Source organism: Nelumbo lutea, chromosome 1 (assembly GCF_056320005.1).
Source record: "Nelumbo lutea isolate HS-2025 chromosome 1, American lotus-T2T, whole genome shotgun sequence".
NCBI lineage: Eukaryota > Viridiplantae > Streptophyta > Magnoliopsida > Proteales > Nelumbonaceae > Nelumbo > Nelumbo lutea.
This window is the reverse complement of record NC_142684.1, coordinates 27,713,064-27,737,151: the sequence shown is the minus strand read 5'-3', so window position 1 is coordinate 27,737,151 and position 24,088 is coordinate 27,713,064.

Genomic DNA, 24,088 nt, shown 5'->3' with positions numbered 1-24,088 from the left:
GAGAGGTTTTGGGGATAAGAGTTATATTATTGGTGGAACTAAATTCATTTGTCATGGTGCCTTCACTGAAAAAATTTCTTGGCAACCTTTAATTTCTAACATCATCACCAACTATACCCCCATAGTCTTTGATAGAAGAAATTTGGATAGCCATCTAAGCTAGGATCCTTTCTGGGCTCCATTTTAAACACAACCTGATTGATTTTCTCACTGGTATATAACTTCCTTTTCTAAGTCAGTTGTACCTTCGTTTGAAATGGAACAAATAATATAGTTCAAAGCTTCCTCAATACCAGAGGGGTTAAAGGAAGTAAAATCTTCTCAAACTAGTTAGCTAAAACCTTTTGAAACATTTCAGTGACCTACCCAAATTTCATTCTTATTTTTAATCTTCAATACCGCATTTCTTGACCTTATCCTCAATGTCATTTGATGAAAGTAGTTGGTAGTTTTATCTTCCCACCTTAGTCAATTAATCATGGTCGTCTGAGCCCACATAATCTCTTCTCTCTCAAACAACTCATAGCCCCCCTTCAATTTTCTCGACTTCTTCAGGGTATATTTTCCTAGGCATGTGCAAACACTTCTTTATTCCACTTCCTAAGGGATCTTCTTAAGCAATTGCCTTTCCTATTTAGGTTTAATTGGACATCCCCATCCAAAGCTTGCCCCCAAACTCCCTTAACCATATCCTAGGGTAGTCCTCATGTTTAGCCACATTTCTCCAAGCCTAAATGGTCTACCCTTTTTACAAAGAGGAACATCTAGGTAAAGAACAATAGGCATATGATCTGACCCACTAAAACACAAACAAATGCGACTAAACTAAACATCTTTAAAAATGATTCTCCAATCATCATTACCAATACTTCTATCAAGAACTTTCTTGACCAATAACTCCACTCTTATTTGTCCAAGTGTACTTAGGTCTAAAGCTTCTAATCTCCTCAAGGTCCAATGCATTAATAAACTCATGATTCTTGGAAATCAATTTCCTACCAACAGCTTGAGAGTGTTAGAAAATGACTCACTTAGGTCGATTTGGAGGGACTACTCATCAGTCAAATGAAATGGAGGTGATGTGACCTCTTGGAATTACATTAAAAATCATTTTCATTTAATAGTTACTCTAAACCCAAGGCATTGGCTAAACCAATCTATGTAAGACTCCGATGGGAGTGGGAAGGGGTTATGTACCCCTCTCCTAGGTCCAATAGGTAGGGCCTACATAGGATTCCAAATATGCATAATCACAAAATAAATAATTATTTAATCAATCAAGAGCATACCAATAACAAAGAAAGCAAAGAACAAGCCAACACCAAAAGAGAATCCTCCCTATTGCTATTTATTATTTTCTTTATTTTTATTTTTAGTCATTGGCTTACTTTTCTCCTCTAAATCTCTCCAACTCGCCAATATACTCTATTTGCTAAACTAGCTATTCGGATTTACAAATCAATCCCATTATTACAAACTTTTATTTCTTTTTTTTTTTTTTTTTTGTTCTCCCCCTTTTTATCTGAGACTGCCATTCCTCTACTTTCTATTCTAGCCTACAAATGGAGGGATTACGTCAATCCCTTCACATCTTCCTAACAACTACTTTTCTTCCTTTTCTTTATTTTTACTATATTGATTTTCTTAACATATAAATCTTATTTACGTTCTTCTCAGTCTCTTGTTAGCATAATAGATCCTAACCCATCCATTGCAATCTTAGGAGGCCGAACTGAAATATTCTTCCAATTCAAAACATCATGTTCAACTGAGTGAAAAAAACAATAAAATACTACGCTGAAACCAGTTATAGCTAACAAGAAAACATAGCAAACTTCACATATGAAAACATAACATAGCAGATATGATATGCAGTAAATGAATAAATTAATAATTAAGATAAATATTATCACTACAAGAAAAACGACCTAAAGTGGCGGTTTGGAGCCGGCGGCCTTTTGGACTGCCGCTATAATAACAGCTAAGGTGGCGTTCTTTCAATTTTGAATGGTTGTTTTAAATTTTGAACCGGACTTTAACCGGTCTAAAACCACTTTAGGCAAGAACCCTAAATCTTTGTTTCTCGTTCCCTTTACTCTAAATATCCAGAGCCCTTGAAACTCCTTAGAATTGGCGGCAAACGGACAGAACTTAGAGATCTCGATCTACGAGGCAAAGTAGCTGGAAGATGGTGATGCTTCAAGAGAAGAACATCACCAACATGGAATTGAAGTTTATTTTTCTCTTCTCGAGTACAATAATATAGGGTATGCGATTTTGTTTTCGAAGCTCTCTCATTGTCAGAATTGCAATGCAAGCAGTTTGATTAAGGTAGGGCGACAAGAGCCAGTGATGGTTCTTAAGGTTGATAAGGAGAAAGGTTATATCGACCTCAGCAAGAGAAGGGTCTCGCAGGAGGATATTCAGGCCTGCGACTCTGTGAGGAGAGGTATAACAAGAGCCAGCTTATGGTTCTGTGAATACAATTGACTATTGCATCATGGCATCTTAGACCCCTAATTTTATAAGTGAATAGTAGGAAATTTTTTATGAAGTCATAGTGGGAAATTACTCATACAGATGCATTCTACTGAGAGAATTACCACAAACCAAAGCTCCAATGGGGTATACAACCAAAAAGGAATCTATTTGAGAAGTCTAGAAAATTTAGCACCCCTGTGTTGTAGACAAAAGACACTAAACATATAAATCCAGGTGTAGAAATTCAACAACTCTTTCTCCAACATATTAATGTGATTCAACATTTGAGTCCATGAAGTACTCTTCAATGGGACTGTTGAGAAACCATTTGTTAGAACAAAGCTAAATGCTTCCTCACCATTGTATGTTGTCTCAACTTAGAAAGCCACAAGCTTAACTGTTTTTTTAATATTTACTATACTATCGGAATTAAGATTTGGCTTGTGCCATAGCTGAATTGCATTTGGTGAAATGCCATGTAAATGTCCTGCATAGGTGGCTTTCCCTAATTGCTCACTCAGGATCCATTTGGTTGCCTCAGTATGTGCAAAACAAAGCACGGGATATAAAATCTATTATTGACTAATAAACCATTTGTGCACTCTGACCCAGAAGCCCTTGAAAGCTAAGTATTTGAATAGAAGAAAAGCAGGTAACCAGTGCTCATGTAGTCTAGGTGGTCAATTGGAATCCCTTCAATTGAGAAGGCACTAGATAAAACCCGTAGAAAAGCAGGCTCTCCACCTTGTGTATGCCAGTGATCTCTTTATGTTAAACAGTTTTGTATGCCCTTAGCTTCAATCCATTTTGATGTACTTTTGACATTTAGTGTAAATAAATAAAGTACATGTTTGATTCATGCTGTTTGAAATAATTCTGTGTAAAACCTTAAAACTGGACACTTATAGAAACTTGTGTTAGTTTTAAATGTTCACAGCCATTGGATAAGTTTTGGGAGATTTATCCTGCCAAGGCTGATACTGATGTGCCACCAAGTGTTGGGATGGCTTGTTTCGGCCATCAGGGTAAGACCCAAGGCACATGCAGTATGGGATTGTTTGAACCCTTGAACCAGACCAGATTTCTAATATTGCCCTAGACCGAGGAGACAGATGGGCAAAACTGGAAAGTTACACCTAACCCCTAGACTCGATTATGACACATCACTATGTGTCAGATCGGGCTATCTTTGATGTGTCAATCAGTGAGATCCTTAGTGGGATCAAAACCTAGACATGTTGGGGCAGTTTGAGAATTCATCTGAGTGAATGATCATAGTGGCAGGATCAGCCCCTTTGTCGGACAATGGTAATGATCGGAAATGCACTCTCTCTGATGGAAACCAAACTGCCGGTAGTTGATTTCAATCGTTGGAATTTTGTTTTGCAAAATTAATATATATATATATATATATATATATATATATATATATATGTATATGTACAGTTTCAAAAGATTTGCAAAAGGTTTTAAGGGCTGAAAGGTTAAGTGCGACACTGTTCCTTGCAACTGAGGGAGAGGTCTTCTCTTGTCGGGCAGTGCTTGATCATTAAGGGCTGAAAGGTTAAGTGTAAGACCATTTAGGATAATACCTGATGGGCTAATCTTGCACCTGCTCACAGTCCTTGGGTTTTTATAAGATGGCTTGGCCCAGGGACCACATAATGTAAGTGTTGGGCCCATAGGGTCCATGTGATGGGCTCAAGGGGGTCACTGAGCCTTTTAGTGAATTCGGCTGGGCCTTGTAATAAAGGTTGGGCCGAACCCATGTGGCTAGTGTGTAGATAAATGCTTGGGTCCCACGGCATACAAAGAAGCCCAACTGGGCAGCAGATTGGAAACTAGTTAAACACTGAACACTTAATGGGCCAAAAGCCCATTTCGAACTGGGCTGATATGATCACCTATTCATGGGGCGAATCTGAGATTAATGTTAGTAAAAGGATTGGGTCTTTAACCTTATCCACTCTAAGAGACCAAATTTAAATTAGATTTGAATCTGGTAACCTCCTGATAAGATCAGGAGTTGGATAACTTCATCTACAGATAGGATTAAGATTGTCCCCTATCCAAATACTGATTTGGATCGGGATAACTCCCAAAAAATGAGGAGGTTTCTTAATCAAGAAGAAAGAGGAGAAAACCCTAATAGAAATACAAGATTTCAAACTAGGGTTTGTATGCAAGAGATATCTCCTGTGAATTGAAATTTGATCTCTCACAAACTCTAGAGAGAAGAGACATAGTTCAGCCCTCTTCGTCCCTAGATTTCTCCTCCTCCAGCCGCCACCATTCCCTGTTGCAAGATTGGATCTTTGCAGCATTAGGAAGTCAAGAAATCAGTTCTTGACAATAGTCTTGCAAGAAAGACCAAAAAGATTCGGTGTTCAAGGTTTCCAGAGGATTCTTACGAAGAATCCAGTGTCTAGGACGCACCCTGCTGGTTCCATTCCATCCATAGTTGTGTCATCTTCAGCAGGAGCAGATCTTGGTTTCTTCTTTTGGCGTGAACACCAACTTTGGGAGATATTGTTTCTCCGGATCAGGTATAATCATTCATGTTTCTTTTTGGTTCAGATCTGGTTTGATTATGGTTCAAGTGGAATCCTTGAATATTGTATTCTAAATTTAGGGAATATGATTCCTAGTTGGAAGAAGGTAGGAAATTTTTTAAATTCGACCACCCATTCTGCACCTTTTTTGGTGTCCATCAGATGGATCCTACCATTCTTTCAGTGGTATCAGAGCCACAAGTTCAAATCTTGAACCAAAAGAAAATTAGATCTGACCCTGCGCAGATAGACAGAAGATGTTCTGCCAAGATCTACGCAGATTGCTTTCTTTTTTTTTTTAAGAAATGGTTTCTTGTTAAGGGCGATTGATCTGAAATTATTTTTTGTTAAATCCAAAATTTATTTAGAATTGTTCTTTATTTATTTTTGATTTAATAGACTGTTCGAACCTGGAGATCAGTGCAGTTTTTGTGCAGATGGTTTGCGCACCCTTTTTTCTTTTTTTTTCATTCAATTCGGTCTATAAATAATTTTTTTTAGACTGAATGTATAGGATTTGATCAAGAATGTAATTAACAGAAATAGGATTTCTGTTATTTATTTTCTTGATTAAAGAAGAAGGAAGAAGATGGCGGCGCTGGAGATTTGCAGATGGAGAAATCGCTTCCTGCGATTTACAGTTTATGAAACTATAACATTAATGATTAACATCTGTTTTGCAAGTGGTGTGAACAATCCATAGTTGATTTGTGTTTGTTTAAAATCAAGATTATTAATTTCAGATCTTTCATGAATTAATTCTTGAATTAAAAATCAGTTTTGGACCATTTCGAACTAGATTAGACCAAAACTGTTTGGACCAAATTTGAGGTTCGAAAGGGGCTGTTTTTCAGTCCATATTTCTCACACTTGTTGTTCCAAATATGATGTTCAAATATAATGATTAATTCGGCCCACCTGTAAAGCTCAGTTTTAAAGGGTTAAAACTGCAAAAGCCCATTATTATGAGAAAAGTTGTATGGGTCGAACTGCTAACTGCAATTCAGCCCATACACCTAGTAAACATTAATTGTTAATGCTTTAGGTTTTTAAATGGGCTATTCGATAGACTTTACAGCAGTTAATTGATTGGATCAATTCCTCCTTTACATGTGATTTTGGATGTTTGATGTGTTGCGACCATGGGCCATAAGCACTTGGCCCATGTTGACTCGTTAGTGGCTCTTGCGCACACCATGGCTAAATGCACATCATTGCCATGGTGTTCTTTAAGGTCATTGGATGACCCCCTCTTTGTTTGGTGGGCCCCCACAACCCTTAAAAGGGATGCATACAGAACCACTAGCCGATTAAGGCCCACCAGAAATCTGACTTTATGAAAGTCTGTGGGAGCCACTTTGGTTTGACCTAAATTAAAACTAGGGTGTAATTTTGTTCCCTCTAGCAAATATGAATGCATGTAATAGGGAGATCCATATGATGGACTCTCTAAAGGCCTTCCGTCATTAGCACAATGATGGGTCCATCAGTAATGAGGAAACACACCATAAAATTGGGCTATTCATTTACTGTTGGATCTGTCAAAGTGTTTCATAAGATGATAGGGGCGTCATAGACCGATGTGGGAGGGGCTTCACCAAAAAATGAGAACTCTCTCTCGGTACCTTGGCGTAGCCTGAATATGATGGGTGTGCACTCACTGGACAGAAAGGTTTACCTGAAAACGACTCTGAACCTTGTCTGACAGAGGCCAAAGGGATACTCATTTGATGAGTGGATATGATCCGTCGCAGAAAGGCTGTGGGGTTTTGCAGCTAAAACAGTTGGCTTCACGCACCCAATGTGATTTCCCACATTTCCAGAGACATTTCATCATCTCCATCACTGAGAAAGGAGGAAAATCTCAGAAATGAACAAATGGGAATGGAACATAGATTAAAAACCATATCTATGTAGGTAACATGAATCAAACTAAGGTTGTGGACTAACGTCTTTGTTGTTTTATCAGAAAATGGCAAAGGGTCAATTTGCAAAGCTTCTAGACAACAACAAGCTTAAGGGCCCAAACTTTGCTGACTGGTACAAAAATCCTATGCTGGTCCTAACTTCTAAAAAGTTAGACAATGTGGTGAAAAATCCAGCCCCAGAACGCCCGGGTGATAGGGCTTCTAAGGCCCATAGGAGGGACTACCAAGATTGGGAGGATAAGAACTACCTAGCCCACTGCTTTGTCATTGCCTCATTAGACAACTCAATACAGAGGAAGTTCGATCAGATCGAACTAGCCAAGGACATATTGGACAGTCTAAGAACAATGTATGAAGAGCAAAACCGTTCTACTCGATAGAAGGTCCTAAAATTGTTCATGACCGCACAGATGACCAAAGAACAGAAAGTTCATTACCATTGTCTTCGGATGATGGGATACATTAACAAACTCGAAGCTCTTGGATCTGGGCTAGATCTTGGCACGCAAGTGGATGCCATCCTGAATTCTTTGCCCTCTTCCTTCAATGCGTTCACAATGAACTACAATATGAATAAGCTAAATGTCAGTGTCCAGGAACTCAGCAATATGTTGCAGAGGGCCGAGGATCTACTCAAGAAGGATGAGCCTGTGGTTATGCTTGCTGAAGCTAACAAATCGGGCAAGAAAAGGAGAAAGGCAAAGAAGCCCCAGAAGAAAGCTGCCAAACCCAAGAAGTAGAATAAGAATAAGGCATTTGATGTCTGTCACTTCTGCAAACAGACCGGCCACTAGAAAAGGAACTGTCCTGCCTACCTGGAATCTAAGAAAGGTAACATCGAAACTTGTGTCATAGAAACTAATATGTTAGTTACTTCTGTGTCATGGTGTGTTGACTCCGGGCTTCAACTCATGCATGTAACTTACTATAGGGGTTCAAAGTTAGCAGAAGATTGAGTGATGGCGAAGTGACACTTTTTTTGGGAACGACCGCAAGTGTTCCGTTCCATCCACAACTGTGTCATCTTCAGCAGGAGCGGATCTTGGTTTTCTTCTTTGGGCGTGAACACCAACTTTGGGAGATATTGTTTCTCCGGATCAGGTATAATCCTTCTTGTTTCCTTTTGGTTCATATCTGGTTTGATTATGATTCAAGTGGAATCCTTGAATATTGTATTCTACATTTAGGGAATATTGTTTCCTTTCACTTTATGCATCCCTGCTTGCATAAGAGTCAAACCATCTCTCTCTCTCTCTCTCATATGCATGTGTTGATGATCTAGTTGGTACCATGACACAAGCATTTGTATATTTATCACTAAGGATGTCTCCTTCTCCTTCTCAATCCTGTTCCTTTGACCCAAGTATACACCCAGCTTTCCAACCAGCACCTCCTCAAAACATAAATGGTCACCGATATGACTCTGATTCTTATTGCTTCCATCTCTGGCAGCAACTATAATACCCTCTTCTCTGGTTGCGTTTTCCATTACGGAGATTATCATCGGTGATAGACTGATCGTTCCCATCTTTCTTTTCTCCTTCCTCCAGCCCCCAAGCCCCTTAGGAACGTCCTCCACCTCCTCAAGGCTCGATGCAGCTGTAATTGCTGAATTGGGTCTCAATTCTTGAGGATCCACCTCTGCACCCCCAGACTCAGAAATGGTGCAACTCTCTGCAGGCCTATTGGTGGCAAGTAAGCACTTCCCAAGTTCGCTCTCCACAGCAGAAGTCTGGCCATCAGCAAGAAAATCCCATGGTTCCTTAAACCAACCTCTTCTTTCCACTTTTATCATATTTGGTGATCACCCAAACCCACCTCTTCTCCCTTTTCTTTTCATACTCCAACCACGCACGCACACCCTTCAGATGTCAACTATGGTGTAGGCCTCCTCATTGGAGCCGAATTAGTAAGTGGTTACTTCCCCAAGTCACTGAGAAGACTTGGTTAATGCCATTCAATTGAGCAACACATGTGGTATTGGCCATGCAGTCTTGTTCATTATCTCAATGACACTATGGACATTTTGTCTTCTTTGCCTCTTCAAGACTGATGGATTCCTAGAGGGCTCAACCCAATTATTGATGGCCTTGTGAAGTTGGGTGTTGAAAGGGTCCTTCTATATGGTGATAGCTCTATGCTTAACAAGCTTGTCTTGTTGACAGATGGGACTTTTGTGCACCTTTTGATGTCATTGCCTTTCAGACAAGGGTGTTGATGAGAGAATGTTCACAATTTGATGATAAGAGGTAAACTTTTTGTTGGGATAAGGATTTGTTGAGTTGAGAGGTGCATCTTTTGAGACCATCTCTTCCCAGAGAGGTGCAACCTTTGATAAGAGTGCATCTTTTGATGAATAATAAAAAAGCATGGCTATGGAATGGTTTAGATATAAATTGCACTTCCAAAACTTAGTGTTTTCCATTCCGTAATTCTTCCAGTTATGGGGTATCCACTAAATTGTCTAGCAGTGCTTTGACTATGTTTATAGCCTCTCTTTTGATGGTACTTATGCTCAACATTTTTTTGCTTGATCAGGTTTTGGCTTCCGAAGATGATCGTGATGCTTTGTCAACTAACCCTGATGAACTTGTTGATTTTGAAGACAGTAAAGGGATAAGTGGAGATGAAGAAGACATCTTTAGAAACCTTCTTGCCAGAGCTGGATTTCACCTTACATATGGAGATAATCCTTCACAACCACAGGTTTCTTTAAGGCCCTGTTCGTTTTTCGGTAAGTTACTTACCTGGGTAAATGCATTTAACCATGTTCTTTTATTTTCCAGTTAAATAAGACAATGACCATTTTAGCCATAATAATTCACTATTAAAAGGGACATTTATGTCCCATTCAAGTGTTAGTGATTTTCTCCCTATGTGGGAAACCACCTAGGAGATGGGTATCACTTACGTGATACCCAGAAAAACAAACTTTCCTTGGTCCCCACATAAATCTAAAAAAAGAACATGGGTTTCTTGATCAATGGGAATCAAAATCTCATTGACCAACTTTCTCTCCTTTCAAAATCCATAAAAAGAATGCCCCCTAAGAGAAAAGCTTCTAATGGATGCTGGTGCAATAGTTGGTTTTCTAACTGGACTTATCTTAACAATCCTACTAAAACAAAGCGCTTGCTTCTCCCAGCCAAACTGTCAAGTAGTAATGATGGGAAGGAGGTCACACGAAGTGGTGAATCTTCCCCTAGTTTGATGAATTTATTGATGGGAGTTGAAGTCCTACAACAGGCAATCATTGACTTACTTTTAGATATAATGGTTGAGTGTTGCCAACCTTCAGAAGGAAGATCTAGTGATGATTCTTCTGATACAAGCTCAAAGCTTTCCCCTAATGGCAATGGAGCTGCAAGTCCATTGGAACCTGTTGGAGAAAATGGGGCAACAGAATCTGTGCAATCCCCTGTAAATGAGAGGTTGGAATTCTAGAAAGAAATTGTTGAATGAAAATTGTTTGATCTATAATTGTGCAATCCAATAGGCCATCAAGGTATTTTTTTGATCTATAACGAAAGAAATTGTGATTTTAACACATTTATTGAATGAAAATTGTTGCTAACACTTTAATGCTTGACTTGCGGGGAGTGGTGAAGGAATTCAAGAAAGCCAAATTTAAATATCCAAAAGGAATACAACTACCATTAATAGTGGCTTGTACTATTAATATGTTAATTGGATATTGTTGGAAAATTTGAAAGTTTTTAAGGTTCTTGTATTGTTAATACCTCAATTGGTATTGTATTTGAACTATTTGTTTTTGGATTTTTAATATAAATAATCTTTAAATTACATTTTTATTTACCAAAGTAAACATGTATCAATTGTCATATGATTTTGTAGGTATATTAAAATGCTGAATCATTAGATAAAGTCAGGTACCAAAAATGCGAAAATTAACTAGGCATATAATTTTTTTTTAAAGAAAAAGGTCTATGCCGGCAGTCAGTATCTACCGGCTTAGCTTTGAAGGAAATGGAACTTGATGTCACATAGGACATAAGGCGGCGGTCATATAGCACCTAAGGCAGCGGTCTTGGAAAAACCGCCGCTTAGAAAATTTTGAGCCAATTCGGACCAGGAAGCAAAGGCGGTAGTAGTCTTTCCCACCTAAATCGGTTGTCTTGATCTAAGGCAACACCCGCCGATGGTCTTTAGGTCTAAGCCGACAGTTTTGCGACCGCCGGCTCAGACCATTTTTTTTGTAGTGTACACTCTAAATAAATCAAATAGCTAACCAAAAAGAAAGCAAATCTTCGATTGATCTTAAACATGGTAGATGCGATAGAAACAAACAAAGAAGTAGTTGAACAGTAAGGGAAACCTAAGGACTGGATACATGGAAGCAATATTTAAACAAAAAAAAAAAACAACGATAATTAGCAAACAACTTATACAACAACCCCTTGCATCATCGCATTCATCACCAGCTAGGGATTTTACAAAGAATGACTCCACAGGGTTTCATTTCCACCTTTAATGGCTGAAGTCGGATGTTATATGTAGAGAAAAGGAAAACAATAATAAAATCAAAAGAAAATAAACGAAGAGAGTCGCAGGATAGATTAGAACTTACGTGGGTTGGGGTTTTGGCCTAAGCTTAATCAATACAATAAGGGGATTTTAGTCTCTGTCTATTTATCTTTGAATAAAGATGGCTTTTGTGGATCGTGACCAAGAAAATAGAGAGAAAATGATACTTTGGATGTAAATCCCACCGGAGCTTAAAGGAGAAAAACTCTAATGACATTTGCTACGTCGATCTTGTTTAAATAGTGAAGAAAAATAGGACAGGGGGTCGGTGAATGGTTGGAAGGCCAAAATTGATGAAGAATAGGAAAACAGTGATGAGAGATTAAAAATGGAATAAAATCAATGATATGATCACCAGAGACAAGAGTGGGGAATGTTGAGAGCGTCGCCACCGAGAACCTGTTGTTCTCGTCAAGAAGACGATGAACAATAACCAAAAATGGAAGAAAAGAAAGATGGAAGGGAAGGGAGAAATATAAAGGAGGAGAGAGAAAGAGAGAGAGAAGAGAAGTTGGGATGGAACAGAATGTATAGTGGTTTTGTGTGGGGAGCTAATGAGATTAGCCAAACTGGAATCTTTTAAGATGAGTAGGCAAATAGAGTTATTTTTTGTTAAAATTTGTAGGGTCGGGTTTTTTGGGTATTTTATATTGATTGGTGGGGTTCAATTGGCCTAACTAGGTTCAAAGCAAGCAAATATAAAAGGGGAGAATGATTTGGCTAATGAAAAGCCTTAAAATAGAATCTTGATGTGATAAAGGGGTAAATGGGAGAATTTTGAGTTGAAATTTTACATGTTGGCATTTTAGAGTGTCTGGGGGACTAATGATAAGGTTTGATTGGTTCAAAAGTGAAAATATTATGGAAACTTGATTTAACATAAGGGTTTAAAATAGAATCTTAGTTTGATGGAGGGGTAAATGGAGAATTTTAACTTAAAATTCTATGGGTAGATGTTTTGGTGTGTCTAAGGTTCAATGGTATTATTTGATTGGTTTAGAGGTGTTAGGACCAAGTGTAAATGGATGAATTTAGAGTTGAAATTTTATGGGTAGGTACTTTTAGATGTTCGTAGTTGGATAGTAGTGTCTAACCTAGTGGCCAGGGGTAAATTGGGGTTAATTGAGACCATTGGATTGGGATTGGGTAGGTTCAACAATGGATTTAGGGGCTTCTAGTCTAGAATTCAGGTTCTTGGGGCTTTTTGGCATTTTGGAAAGATAAAAAAAGGTTTGATCGAGTGTTTGGGGATGAATTGGGGGTTCAGGAAATGGACCAAGCAAAAATCTAACACAACTTTACCACCTAATTTTTCACTACTGTCAAAACTCATGTTAAGATCTCCCATACATAACCATGGTCCCAAGACTGAATTGGTTAAGCTTCTCTAACATTCAAGGAACTCATCTCTAGGCATTCGAGAGTTGATTAGAGATAATCTTCTCAAATAAGCAGAGTTTACACTTTTTTCCACCTTACGAGCAAGACTCTTTTAGTGATTGAGCTATTAAGGAGGTTTTCGTTCCTAATCCTTAAGAAACATGAAATACAAGGCTAGGTTACAGGGGTCCATACCCATCTAAGGGTTTTCAATCCAAAAGAAAAGAGAAGAAAATTAACCAAGGGTTTGTACATCTGACACATAGACAAAAGACTAATCATGTCTCTATAGCAATGTAGTATTACTAGTTACATTAATTATCAATGCATCATATCAATGACAATCCACTAAGTACTAGTCAAAGCTACATTACCCTAAAACTATCTTGTTAAAGCTACACTTGAATGAGATTGGATTATTTCATTCGCTAGTTGTTTTGTGGGTTTTTGGATCCGACAACCATTGAACTTTGCAAAAATACCACTTTTGACCCCTAAAGTTCCAAATGGAGAGCTTCTCTTTTGCCAGAAAATGCACAAGCTTTGATCAGTACTCATAATTAGTTATTTGGATATCATGGTTAGATAAATTTTTATTTTGGTTTGTTTTAAACATTAATTTATTTAGATGATAATATTTTTTATTTAATTATCAAATATATTTCTTACATTATTAATGCTTTAATATTTTATCTTCTTTGATTTAATGTAGTTGATGATAATGAGACCAAGGAAATGATGGGATTGGAGATGCACTTTTCTAAGTCAAGCATTCTTGAATGATCATCATCGGAAGCTCCAAGTCCATTAGAGTTTTAGGAGGAACAAATTTAGAAATGATGGAATGTGTTTGAACTTAAAGTTATTTTGATTTTTTATTTAATTTTTATTGGAAGTTTAGAACATTTGCATATATCTTTTGGCCATCTAATCATAATCATCTATTTACGTTAGTTTTTTTCTTTGGTATTTAAACTTTACTTTTATTGTTGACTTTTTTAATTTTATAGTTTTTTATAGTTGTTGGTAAATTTGTTGGAGGAAGAGTCAATCTTCCCTTCATAAAGATCAATTGAATGCAAACTTTCTTTTCAAGATTAGAATTTTAGATTAATTCATTTAATAGTTTATTTGACATCTTTAATTCTTCATGTTTCATTTTTTAAAATTTCAATAATTGATAGAGTTGAACCAAATTGACCTGTGGGTCAACCCTAACCCAAATTTTTAGAGTCAGGGTCTAGTATTTACTAACCCGACCCGAATCTTGACCTGATCCAAAATCAACCCAAAAATGCATCGACCCAACCCAAACCCGACCCACCCGACCCGATTGCTAGGTCTAGTCAACGACATCTTTAATGTAGTCTATTTTTGCCTTAAAATGGCTTCTTCACAAGAGGGGAAAAGTGGCATTTTTGAAATATTAGAGTCAATAGTGGCCTTTTCAAAAAGTTCAATGGTAATCAAAGCCAAAAATCTGTTGTTTTATTAGCAATGGGATGACAGTTTTGTTCCACACCATAAATGCAAGTGAGAGACTCATTTGATTGTGAACCATATGATCTTCATGTTTGGCGAAGAGAAAAGTGATTGGTCTCATAGCCAATATAACATCTATCAAATTTAGGTAATATGTTCTCCACTTTATAAACACTCGGCCTTAGGTTACATCAATCATGCAACCAATGTTTTATGGATCACAATATTGAATTCAATTCAACAAAGTTTAATGATGAGCCACCAAATAATTTTTCACTACTTCATTCAATATAAAGTTGTATTTCTTGCAATGACAAAAATCTTACAATGCGTTATATTTATCATCTGAGTTAATAACAGCTAGTAGCAGCTATCATCTGAGCCATATCTCTTCAAGTGTTGCCACATGGGCAAATCCACACCACACCACTTTTTGAATTGTGTGGATTGAAATGGTCCACATGTTAACCTAGAAAGTGAGAGATGAAAGAGAAAACACAAAAAAAAAACTCTCTAAGATTGTTCGGTTGGTCAATGTTAATTCAACCCAAAACAAGAACATTTATGCCAAAAAATAAGTGGACAACGTTGTCCTTACATAAAGAAATAAATTACAGATTTGCATTGGTTGTATATTAGTATACAAACTTCTATATACATAAAGGAAAAAATACAAAGATACCGCTCTTCCCTACACTCCTCCTTAAATTGATATCGAAAAACAATAATTAGTTTTTCTACAAAAAAGAGATGTTTGTCCCTAAGCATAGCTTTGGTGAAGAGGTCAACAAGCTACAATCTAGATAAGACATGAGGGAGAGAAATGTAGCCAACAAGAAGGAGGCCTTAACGAAATGATAATCGACCTCAATGTGCTTTGTATGCTCATGGAAGACAAGGTTGGAAGCAATCTTAACAACACTCATGTTATCAACAAGAAGAGGGATGAATGATGAATGATCAATATCTATATGACAAAACAAAGCCTTGAGCCGAACTATCTCACTACATACATATGGCATTGCTCGAGACTCTATTTTAGTAGACAATATGGAGACTACTTGTTGCCTCTTGCATTTCTAAAAAATTGGAAAATCTCTAAGAAATATACACCAACCAATGGTAGAGTGGCAAATGTTAGGGAAACCTACCCAATCAGCATTAACATAGGCTCTAAGTAGACTAGAGGAAGAAGATGAGAAAAATAGCCCATGGGATATTATTCCCCTAACATACTAAACGATCCAAAGAACAATAGAAAAATGGGGTTAACAAGGAGTAAAGACAAACTGGCTAACAATCTAAACTACATAAGAAATATCTAGTTAAGCCATAGTAAGATAGATAAGACTACCCACAAGTTGTTGACACAATGTGGCATTATGGAGTAATTCACTATCATCTTTACTTAGTTTGTGATTGAGTTTTAGTGGAGTCTTAACCTATTTGGAATCAGTGAGGTGGGACATCTTTACTAAATTTAAAGCATACTTTTGTTGATTGACAAAATATCCTTGAGAACATTGGTGAGTTTCAAGACCTAGAAAATAAGTGATTGGCCTAAGAACTTTCATTTTAAAGGAGGAGCTGAGAAGAAGCTTCAAGTTATCAATACCATCAATATCATCTTCTATGATGAGGCTATCATAAACATAGACTAAAAGAAGATCCAAACCTTGTGCCCACTTAAGAGTGAAAGAAAATAGTTTGAAGCAATCTGTTGAAATCCAACATCTAATAGAATAGTACAAAAGCATTGAAACCATAACTTGTGAAGCTTGTTTGAATCCATACAAGGATTTCTTAAATTTACAAACCAAATGGGGATAACCATAGTACCTAAGAGGAGGCTTCATATACATGATTTCCTATAAATTCCCATGAAGAAAGGCATTCTTGACATCCATTTAGTGAACTTTCCATTGTCTAATTATTGTGATAGTCAAAAGTAAGTGGACAATTGTCATCTTAGCAACAAGGGCAAAAGTCTAATCATAATCAATGCCATAATCTTGCTTGAAATCCTGAGCAACCAAGTGTGCTTTATATCTATCCAAAGTACCATCTAATTTAAGTTTCACAAAATAACCAATGATAAAAGCATCTGGGGGATGAGAGAAAAGATCCCATGTATCATTCTCCAATAGAGCCTAAATTTCTAAGTCCATGCCATATTTCCAATGCTTAACCTCTATAGCCTAATGGTAAGATCGAGGGATGTTTATAGAGGATAGAATAGCAGAAAAGGGAATATGGCAAGAGAGAAACCTATAGCAGTTAGGAGGGAAAGAAATATGAAAAGACCGACGTAAAGGAACAGATGGAGTTAAGGTAGCTGAGTGAGAAGGACCTATAGTGGTAATGTGTGAAAGAGGATGATCAGTCACTAGTGCGAAGGTGGATGAGGTAAAGGCGTTGAATGAACTGGATACTTCTTATAATTCACTTGTAGTTGCTGAGAACTAAGAGGAAGAGCATCACTTGCAGAACCAAAATGATGCAAAACAAAAAAGGGATGGTGTAGGCACCTTCATAATATGCACATAAAAATGAAATATTCTTAAGAAAATGTATGGGATATTAGAAGTCAATGGACCTTAGAATCATAATAGAGGAATCCCTTATGTTCTAATAGCCCATGAATGCACACATAGTTAATTGAGTAGTTAGTTTTGTGCATTCATGAGGAGGAAGGTGAACAAAGCAAACACAACGAAAACCATGGAGAATGGAAAAATTAGGAGGACAATGAAACAAAGATTGAAAGGGAGATGAGTTTCCAAGAGCATAAGTATGTTAATGATATACATAGCGGTATTGGTCGCCTCCACCCATAATGTAATGGGAACATAATAATCATGTAAAATAGATCGCACCATACTAGCAATATGATTATTTTTACACTCAAATCTTTGTTTTGTTGGGAGTACCTAGACAACCTCTAAGATTAAATGTTGTGTTGCTTAAAATAAGTTTGAAACTCACTATCCTCACCATCAAAGTACTCTCCCCTTGAACTAGACCACAAGATGCTTAGTACTTTTGAATTGATTAATAACCATGACATGAAAATTTTAAAAGTGAAAAAGATGGCAGATTTCTTATAGAGAAAACCCATGTATATCATGTTGCAATCATCAATAAATAGCACAAAATATTTATAACCCAAGTATGAAATAATAGACAAACATCACTATGAATAATATGAAAAATAGTAAAAGTGTGTTCAAAGGAAGATAGAAAAGGTAAAACATGACTTTTACTATAGCAACAAGTCAAGCACGATTTGTCTACATTCTTGAATGAAGAAACAGTAATAGGCAAATAACTAGAAGAGAACAAATAGTCCAAGTTTTTATCATGAGTGTAACTCAAATGTCTATGCCATAGGTGTCATGCATTACTACAAGAAATAGTAGAAAAAATAAAAGTAGTAGATAGCAAACATGATTCTAATGAAGAACTTTTATCCTAAAATTTCGAAGAAAATAACCCTCCAAGCCTACACCCCTTTCCCTTTAGCTCTCCAGTGCATTGGTCCTAGATAAAACAACTATCATGAGAAAACAAGACATCGTTACCATCATCGACAAGTTGTCTAATATAAGTTAAATTAGTAGTTAACTTGGGTACAAAGAAGGTTTTATGGAGATGGAAAAAAGTATATTGGGAAACAACAAAATAAATCATCACAACCATATATTGGAATAGATTCACCATTTGTTGTAACAATGTGTTTATTAAAAGTGTAGGGTTTAGGAGATTGACCAAAGGAAACCTCAATCATGTGATTTAAAGCTCCAGAGTCAATTATTCACATAAGAGATGGAGAATAATACAAGTGAGAGGACTTACCAACCAAGCCAATAACGAAAAACAAGAGCAATTAGAGAAAGATGTGATTTGGTGAATTTGATCTCCAATTAATAAACCCTAAGAATCTGTCTGGGTGATTGAAGTGGAGGAGCAAGCATTAGACGATTCATCCGAAGCCTCAAAAGCTTTATGTTGTCTTTTCTTAGGAAGCCTAGTTGGACAACCAACAATGATATGTTCCTATTGTTTTCAATAAGTACAAAAGTTCTTCTTGCAGTCAGATGTTACATGCCCAAAATCTTTGCATTGAAAACACTAAGCTTTCAAAAAATCCTTTTCCCCCTTTTGTTTAGTAGCTAGAAATACAGCATCAATGTCATGTTCTTTCTTATTGTTAAGAGAGGAAAAAGTAAGAAGTTGAGTTTCCTCTCTTAGTAACTTGCCAAGAATCATATCTAGGTGAAGTACAATTTTTCTACTGAGTATGTTTGATCATATTGTCCCATAATCAAGCTAGGCATGCATCAAGAAAAGAATAACTTTCCTTTTATCAAAGTGTTTCCTCATGGTTTTTACATAATAGTTTGTAGATAAACCAATTCATATTCAATCCAAAGATTAACAAAACCAACATAACACTGTTGGATTCTTTTCTCCCTTGAGTATAAGAAAATATGTCTAACTCAATCTAATATTGCCTAGCATGTTTGACTACAGATAAACATTCTCTAGGTATTCAAGCATATCATGAGCAGTCTTGAATCCCCTCATTAGAGTAGCAACGTCAATGGTAATAGATCCAAGACACAAATTGTGTATTTTCTATCTTTCATTAGTTAAACATTTGCATCACTAGCACTGGCCATGGTTTTAGAACCATCAATATAGCCCCACAAACCTTTCCCTTCAACAAAATAGTGGAAGTGAAACTTCCAAAGTGTATAGTTTCTTCAATTGAATTTTATTGAGATTATCTCACCCTTTTTAAGCCCCATGGTGAGTAGAGAATAGAAAAGACAAGTGAAAACCAATAGTACAAATGCTAAGAGCAAGCCAAAATGTTGAGAGAGAAGAGATAAAACCCCTTACAACCAAGAAAGAATGTCCGAGTCATCGAGGACAAGCCAAAATCTATAGAAATAGTCCAAATATGAAAAGAAAACCTATTGCCACCCAAGTGAGATGATCATAACACCTTCTAAACTTGTTCAAAACTAATGAAACTCAAAATATGATGAATAGGACTAGGTGACACTCCCTCTAAAGTCTTACCTCGAGCTGATGTCTCTTAAGAGAAAGCTATGCTAAATGTGTAGAACATAGGAGATTGATTCTAGGGTTGATCAAAACAGCTCTAAACCAATCAAAGAAGCAAAGAAAAACAAAGAGATCAAGATGCACTAAGAGAAATCCAAAGAACAACCAGATATGATACCATGCTAACCTAGAAAGAGAGACAAGAAAGAAAACACTGAAAACGCCAAGACTATTTGGTTGGTCTCCAGTGTTGACCCAACCCAAAACAAGAATATTTATATTAAAAGATAAACGGACAATAGTCCTTACAAAAAGAAATAAATGATAGATTTGTACTAGTTGTACACTAACATATAATGAATTTAAGAAAATCCAAACTAGGTTTTGGTAGGGGGAACAAAGGATCAGAGGAAAACACACTTGATTAGTTGGGAGGTCTTCAGCAAAAATAAATGTGCAGGAGGGTTGAGATTTAGAGATCCTTATAGTTTTAACCTGGCATTGCTCGCAAAGCAAGCCTGGAGATTATGTAATGAAGAAAATAATTTTTGGGCTAAGATCATCAAAGCCAAATACATCAAGGGGAGAAATTTCCTAACTAACAATCTTCCTACTAGAGGTTCATGGGGATGGCAAAGCTTGGTAGCAGCTAGAGAGGTCATTCAGAAGGGGGCTTGTTGGGCTATAAATTTTGACACAAAAGTTAGGATATGGGATGATCCTTGGTTAAAACAGGTCGAGCCATTTAAAATTATAGGGCCCAAAACAAATAACCTAGAGTTGACTTAGGTAAAGGATCTCATGATGGAGGAGGGTAGAAGTTGGAATACAAGAGTGGTGGAGGAAAATTTCGGGGAGGAAATTGCTAAAAATATTCGGAGTATAAATTTAGCTAGGGGAGATTGGGAGGATAAGCTGAGATGGACTTTTAATCCAAGAGAATTTTACACAGTTAAAACTAGGTACTATGCCCTAGTTTCACAAAATAGTAAATCAGCCGCTAGGACATCAGCCCCTCTTAATGCAATAAATATGGGAAAAAGCTGTGAGTTGAATCTGGAAAACAAAAATCAACCCCAAAATAAAAAACTTTATTTGGAAATGTTCTCAAAAAGCCCTAGCAGTGAAAGAAAACCTTTACAAAAGAACACTCTCAAATGACAACATGTGTCCAATATGTAATCAACAGACTAAAACTATAATGCACTGTCTTTTTGAATGTGAACATGCAAAAGCTACCTGGTTTGGCTCTCACCTAAGTTTTATGGGTGTAAGAGGTGGATCCAGCATATCCTTCACATGTTGGTTTTCAACTTGGGTAGATTTATGCTTAACAGACAGAGACAGAAAAGATTGATTACTTGCTTTCTCATTTCTGTTATTATGGAATATCTGGAAAGCTAGAAACAGTAAAATATTTGAGAATACAAACCCAATTCTCAGAGTTACACTTGCAATTGCTTACAAGATGTGGAGGGAGAGAGTGATGACTTCCCTAGTAGGATTGCAAGATTCTTCACCTCAACATCCAAACCTGAGTGCAAGGAAATCTTCTTTTTGGAAAGCACCAGAAGCAGGGAAGATCAAGATGAATATGGATGGGAGTTTTTTGTATCCTAGCAGTTCAGGTTTTAGTTCAGCTCTAAGGAATGATGTTGGTGTAGTTATAGTTGTAGTTTTTGGCAAACCAACAGCTTCGTCTCCCATTCAAGCTGAAGCAATGGCGATCCTCAACAATCTGGAGGTTTTGAGTATGTACGAGAAGGAAGATATAGAAGTGGAATTGGACTATCAACTTTTGGTGCAGGTTCTAAAGACAAGAAACTTAGATTTGGTCTCGGATGCAAACTTTCTATGTTTGGACATTAAGTTACTAACTGAAGATCTAGCAAATTCTTTTAATCATGTAAATAGATCTTGTAATATTGTTGCTCACATGTTAGCCAAGAAAGGTCTAGAAGAGTCTAGGTTATTTGTCCAAGATCCACCTGGGTGGATATGAGATCTGGCCATATATATATATATATATATATAGAGAGAGAGAGAGAGAGAAAGGAGAAAAGCCAAAATACCCCTTTTCTTAGATGATTTACATATATATATATATATATATATATATATATATATATATATATATATAGAGAGAGAGAGAGAGAGAGAGAGAGAGAGAGAGAAAGGAGAAAAGCCAAAATACCCCTCTTCTTAGATGATTTACATAATCAATCAAGTATAAAAATTATTAAAATTTTATAAATAAGATAAATAAAAATAATACAAAATGACCATGGTTAAAATAAAATACCAGTATGTATTGATTAATAAATATAAAAATATAAAAGTCATATATGACAAATATTGGAGGACAAAATATATCAAATAATAGAATAATAAAATTGTGATAGTTTAATATAAAGTTAATAAAAATAATTAAAGTTGTTGAAATATATAAAAATGAGAAAATGCATCATATCATTATTTGGGGACAAATATGGTGTGGTTGGGTCTCCTCCACGAGATAAACCATGGTCGAGATTTTAACTTTGGATGGAACTGGTCTACAATATATTGAGGGTGATTGGTTCCGTTCACGTTTATTCAGTAAACGTTTATTGATGGTGCCACATAGGCGCCATCTCAGCATTTTCTTTCTCTTGCTCTTCTGCATACATCGAAAATGTAAAAAATGAACTTTGGTTTATGTGCATGCCATCCGTTTGTAGAAATTATTTTTTGAAACTTCCACAAACGGCCAGGCATTTATTCATTGTTATGATGAAGTGGCACCTACTTATCATAAACAGTTGCAATTATTGCATTTCTCGATTTTACTAACAAATAAAATACAAATGTTTATTCAATAAATATAAACGAAACCAAACACATACATTGTGGACTAGTTCATGCCACTTGTAACCAAGTGCTACTTTCATCTCATGGAATGGACCGAAATGTTTGTATATATCTGTCCCTCCCTAGGTCTTGCATTAGTGGGATCCGCATGCATTGGGCTGGCATTCTATTAATCCACACTTTGAGTTGCATTATAATGTTTATGTAGTCTTTTTTTTTAAATATAAATAAACTATATTATAATAACGAAATGTCCACAAAGTGAGTCATATCTGGTATGTTGTCAATTGGATCCATGCTTATGGACAAAAGACACAAATAGATCACATACATGTACAAGAAAGCTTTAAAACTTGATCAATCCACCTAGGCTTACCCAAGCCCAACCTAGCTTGTGCTGGGTTTAGCTCAAATTGGGCTTGGAGCTGATTAACTAGGGGTTTGGCCTATGGCTAAGATAATTCGGGCCCTAAAATATAGGCCAGGTATATGGTTGGGCCTGCTTTGGCATTAAGCCAAACCAAAACTGAGCAGTTCCACTTCCACCCCACCTCTAATTATCCTCACGAAACAAAGCAGCTCGGTCCATTGACTAGTGACCACAAAACAATGCTGGTCGCGATCACACAACAGCACATGGGGTCCGTGATATAGAGTACAAGACGTGAGACCGAATTAGCCCCCCACAATGTCTTACAGAACATCCCCACCGTGCATTGGGAACATCTCCTAATGATGGTATCATCTTTCTGATATTATCATTGGGAGATTCTTCCAATACACAGCAGGGATGTGCTGTCAAACGTTGTGGGGGCAGTCTTGTAGGGGCTGATCTGAACTCACAAGACGTGTTTTCGATATGCAGCTGTGTGAATGTCACCAGCAATGTATTGTAATCAGTAGATTTGAACTCCAGTATCACTGTATTAGGATAAAACTCATAAGTCCAGATCTGCTGACCAAGATACATTGTCCGCCATGCGCATCCAGTTATACATCAGGAATATTAGTGTTTTAAAGTACAATTAATGTTCTTGATGTGCGGCAGGATGTGCATGACTAATAACGTGTCATGTTCAGCAGATCCGAACTCAAAACCCATACCCTAACCCATCTATTGTCTTGAGTCCAACAAAAACGAGGCTCAAAATCAAAGGCATAATAATCAATCCAATTCCTGAGGTTGCCAACAGGTCGGATCTGGGTCAGGATGGGTGGCCCTAGTCCCGAACCAAGGATTATATCATAAATTTAGACCCAATAAACCCAATTATACTGGAATTTTATTATTTATTAAAATTCCCGATTAGTACCTATAATTTGGGCCTAGTGCCACTTTGCTCTCCGAACTTATTTAAAACACAGCAATTTTGTTCCTAAACTTTCATAATGTGTCAATCCAATATCTGCCATTAACCAACGGTTAAGTGGCATTTGAAAAGATATAAATGCCCTTCAAGTGTCATCTATTTCTATTTATTGGATCACCAAAATGCCCTATGAGATGTGACCCGAATTTTTTGAATAGAAAACGCAATGATTTGGGATTGTTCATTTTTTATTAACATTTGGATGGTTGATAAAGAGAATTAGATGACATTCGAAGGGCATTCGTATCTTTTTAAATGCCACTTAAGCAATTGATTAACGGTAGGTACTGGATTGGCACATTTTGAAAGTTTAGGTGTTAAATTGTCACATTTTAAAGTTGGGGACCAAAGTAACACTAAGCCCAAAGTACAGCGTACTAATAAGAAATTTTCCATATTTTTATTAATATTATTTATTAAATTTATC